Source organism: Etheostoma cragini, chromosome 12 (assembly GCF_013103735.1).
Source record: "Etheostoma cragini isolate CJK2018 chromosome 12, CSU_Ecrag_1.0, whole genome shotgun sequence".
Classification (NCBI taxonomy): Eukaryota; Metazoa; Chordata; class Actinopteri; order Perciformes; family Percidae; genus Etheostoma; species Etheostoma cragini.
In genome coordinates, this window is record NC_048418.1 from 22,691,999 (window position 1) to 22,696,569 (window position 4,571).

General features: G+C 41.4%; 1 protein-coding gene across 13 annotated transcripts in view; it reads left to right on the forward strand.

Annotated features, from left to right (window-relative positions):
- Nucleotides 1–1,016: 1,016 nt before the first annotated feature.
- LOC117954139 (rho GTPase-activating protein 12-like) overlaps nt 1,017–4,571 on the forward strand; it is a 71,254-nt gene continuing 67,699 nt past the window's right edge. For 11 of the 13 annotated variants that reach the window (XM_034887675.1, XM_034887682.1, XM_034887678.1 and 8 more), the window contains exon 1: nt 1,018–1,277. The gene's annotated coding sequence lies outside the window, so the exon portion shown is untranslated. Of the gene's footprint in view, nt 1,278–1,297; nt 1,456–4,571 lie in introns of those variants that run through there. The other 2 variants (XM_034887677.1, XM_034887676.1) reach the window with 2 other exon arrangements.

Genomic DNA, 4,571 nt, shown 5'->3' on the forward strand with positions numbered 1-4,571 from the left:
AACTGAGGTAAGTTTGGAGACACTACCTTGTTTAATCAGAAAATTGATAGCCTGCATATTTTTGTTTCATCTCCTTTCTGTGTTGTAGTTTGTAGATGGTCCCTAAACTCTTTAACAACACAGGAACTAAACACAGCTGAATTAGCACAACTTTCATGCATTTCTTTCACATCTTCCGCAGTAAGATTCAATGTTCGCTCGGAAGAAATCACTGGGAGCCCTTTTAATGACATTTTGAGCATGTTAAAAAGGTTAAATTGCATTTAAAACGTTCCCTGTTTGAGCCTATGGGTGCTAACTCTAGCAGGAGGATAACTCTGTGTAGGCATCACAGACCGTTTTCGTTTTTCTTGCTACTGACAGACCTCCAAATTTACAAACAACAGAGCTAACAGAGTGTTGAAATCGACCAGAATTCTCCTTTAACCCTCACTTTAATACCATGCTTAAAACATAGAGCTAACGCGCTACGTCCAACCTATTATGGTCTATGGTACAAGAACAAAATGTTAAACAAACATTTGAAACGTTCTCATATTATTTTAGTTTAACAAAAGTTAAACAAAATAAAAATAAATACATGTTTGGATCATCATTTAATGTAGCCGTACTTCCAGTAAAACCGTCAGGTGGCGCTGTTTGAGCCCACGTTGGCGAACCCTTAACATTGGATGGCCATATATAAAATAAAACAGGAGCGCTCACTCTGAATGGATTTCCGCTCCGACCATGGAGCCGACTTTAATGAGTTAATTCCAATGCAAACAAACAAGGCTATTCTTTACAAAACATGAACAAACGTGTTGTGCAAGCAGTCAAAAAAACCATTTCTTGTTTGCTTAAAATATCGGGTATAGTGTCTCTGCGCCAGAATGATCAGTAATTGCACGAGCCACCCCCCACACACACTTTTATGGGTCAGTACAACACCCCTCTACAGGTATCCGCCAACAAAGGCGACTCAGATTTTGTCCTGGAAAACCTTCAGAGTAATATGTCTTGTCAGTAGACGATCTTTTCTTATGGGTAGTTGCCAAAGTTGTCAGGGCAGGCGTGAGTTCACTGGAACGAGCACTGCTGCTGTGGATTACGCCGGCCAGGGAAGAGCAGGAGCGATAGGAGCGCCGCTATCTGACAAACCTGACAAGTAACGTTCGTTAACCTCTTCCACAGACTGCTCGGACCACAGCAGAGTTGACGAGAATTCAAACTCCCTCAGGAGCATTGGAGCGTGTTTCCCTGTTTTCTCCAAGGAGTGTCCCGCGCCCGTAAAGAAGGTACGTCAAGGTGCGGATATTTGACTGTGGCAGTGTTTTGGACACCGAGGAATGTTTAGCAGGAAAGCTAATTAGCTTGCTAACGTTAGCGACAGATTAGCTCCTGTAAATCAAGACAGACGCACACAAGAGCTGTAACGTTAATGTTAAGGTCACAACACGGGCATAACAGTTAAAGGTACGACTTTTACACCCTTACTGGAGGGGCCCAAAAGTATACTCATAGCTTGCTAACTAAGTTTAGAGGAATGTTGTGCAAATACCAGGAACTGTATAGGTAACTAATCCCTGTAGGAATAACATTGCTAGCTAAAGAAGTGGTAGCTGTCATACATTATCAGCACTAACGCCTAACTAACGTGTTGGTGTTTGTTTTGTTCCCTGGAGTTTCTGTTAAGCAGCTATAGAGACAGAAGTGGTTGTAAGTGTGTGTAAGTGTGTGTAAGTGTGTGTAAGTGTGTGTAAGTGTGTGTGTGTGTGTGTGTGTGTGTGTGTGTTTGAACTTCATTATCTGTCGGCAATAACGTGACTCTCGGGGTGCAGCACAGACCAGGTCGTTTAAATGTGGTAATGATAATGCATGGAAGCAATGCTAGGTTCCTTAACGTTAATAATAGAGGGTATACATATTATTAAAGCCATAAAATATGGCTTTAAGGTAAGACGAGTCGTTGTGTCCAATAAACAGTTTGGGCTGCATAAATCACATCGTAGTGTTTTCCCAATTGATTGTGATGCAACATTTTGGTTAACTTACTATGGCTGTACCGATGCATCGATCCTCAACGATACAATAGTATCGAGACAAAGTTAAAATATCAGGATGTGCCTTTATTTTGAAATCCACACTTTGTTTTATTTTTTTTAATAAAGAAATAGCAGTTTGTTTTCATTTAAAGTTCTGAAAGAGCTCAGTAATGAAATAGTCACATCATATTTTAGTTGCTTTTTGTAAATATGTATGAATGTAACTTGATTGTGCTAAATGGGCTTTTGTGTATCGAATGGACATTATAGCATGGCAGGCTTGGGGACATCAGTAAATACTGTGATGTTGTCCAAAGAATTAATATCATATCATGATAACACATGTGATTTACTCCCCTGTTATTTACCATTGTGAGTAGCAGGATTGACTGTATCACAGAGAGGTGATGTGAAGTTGATTTGAATTTGTGACACTCCATCAAGTGCTGGCCCCTCCCCCTCTCATTCCTACATTGAGAGACCTGCCTGGCTTTGAACACATACTTTTTGTGTGTTTTAGGGCGCTTTCACACCTGTCTCATTTAGGTCGGTTGAATCACACTGTCTTCCTCCTCAGGGCTGTTTGTCTTGGGCAGGTGAGAACAATCCCACTCGGTTTTGCACCAAAAGCGGACCAAACATGCGTACTGAGAACTGCTGGAAGATGTGGTCGATGCTTCCAGTTGAACTCTGGAGCGGTTTGTTTGTGGTGAGAACATGATCCGAGCTTAAACCCCACCGACTATATATATATAGTCCCAAAAAATGTATTTATTCAAATGAACTGAGCTGGTTCGACCATGGAGATGCAAGAACTAATCCATGACACTGGACCTTCTTCCTGTATTTACTTTCTTGCTCCTGCCCGCACACCTATCCAACCAATAAGAGCAGTGAAAGTTCTTGTGTAATATGTAACAATGGATCTTGGAATTTTCCAGTCGTGAAACCAAACCGAACCAAGGGGAAACCGCTCCGAGTTTACAAACTCATCAAGTGATTCAGACCAAAGCAAACAAGCTATAGATGTGAAAAAGCCCAATGCTCCTGTTTCTCTTGTTTGTCAAGAAAGCCACACTAATTGAGCTGCAGCTGGCTGTTGTTGAAGTGTGACAGATTGCCGTTACTGACAGTACCAGGGCAGGGGACCTTGGGGAGTTGAGTTTGGAGGAAAGTGGTGGTGAGAGGTGGCTAACTGGGGCAGCCTGTGCTGAATCCAGGCTTTTCAGGGGAAGGTGGACCTATATGTGGTGTGACTGATGATGTGCAAAGGTCCCAGTGTGTTGCTGATGTCCCAAATTGTACCTTCAGACTGTAACGGTTCAGTTCCTCCAAAATCACATTTAATCTCACTTATGTCTCCACAATTCATAGTTTTTGTTTTTGTCTTGATATCTCGGCCACACCATCACGGACAGGAAGCTATGGAAGTGCAAAAACACACACCAACAAAGGGCACAAAATGATACCCGGGAATTACAAAGGTAAATAACATTAAAAAATGAAATGGCAACAGAGACATTAAAAACTTTAATAAGACAAAATAGTGAAAAACAAACACTGAAAGGTTTTACCACAAGCTCAAATAACTGCTTTGTCTCATGGAAAACTTCCATTAGTATGGTGGGCGAGAGTCTCTTCACTCAGAGAACCAAGGTTACAACATAACCAAGCATTTTCTAACATCAGTGCTTGAGACCAAATGTTTTGTACTTGGATTTGTCATTGTACAGTAGTAGACAGAGATAAATAAAGCTTGCTTTACTATTGTTTCAAGGTGATTACATTCTGAAGCATAAATAAATTACCATCAAACACTCAACAGATGATTTTTTTGAAGACAGATGCTCTTTTCCCCTCTGCATTTTATTAGTTGCAGCTCTGAAGTAGGAAGTCGGCTCCTCTAGTATCAATTTATGACCTCTATAGGACAAAGGGAGAACATTTCTCTGTTTTTTATATCATTAAAAGTAAAGTTGGGTTCTGCTGTCAGATTACCGACTCATTTTAACAGAGGAAGAGTGTGTTCTGCGTGAAACAGCGCCACAGTAAACTACCGGTTGCGATCTCGTCACACCTATTGATTTTCTACTTCTCCTGAAGGTACTTTAAAAGGTGAACTATGAGGTCCTGCGTGGTCAGTTTGGTTGACGTTTCAAGTAAATTCCAAACAAATTTGTAACTGTCATTACTAAATGTCACTAACCCCCACCCCTCCCCTAACTGTCTTGTCTGTGATTTATTGTATTTTGGGGGCTATCCTGTGCCCCTAGTGTTTGACGAGTATAACCTTTGTGTTGTCTCCCGAGACCGAGTTTTTTCCTGTTGTATTCAGGAGGCAGGCTGCTAGCGAATCAAGGAGAAATGCCTAAGATTTGAGACAAAAATGAAATTGCACTGAAACCTACTTGACCCTTCCACCTGCACAGATAAAGGGTAAGCTCAAGTGAAGAAGCAACAGTAATACTGGGTCTGGCCAAGGTTTCCCTCGCCAGTAGTGTGTGAGTGTGTGTGTGTGTGTGTGTGTGTGTGTGTGTGTGTGTGTGT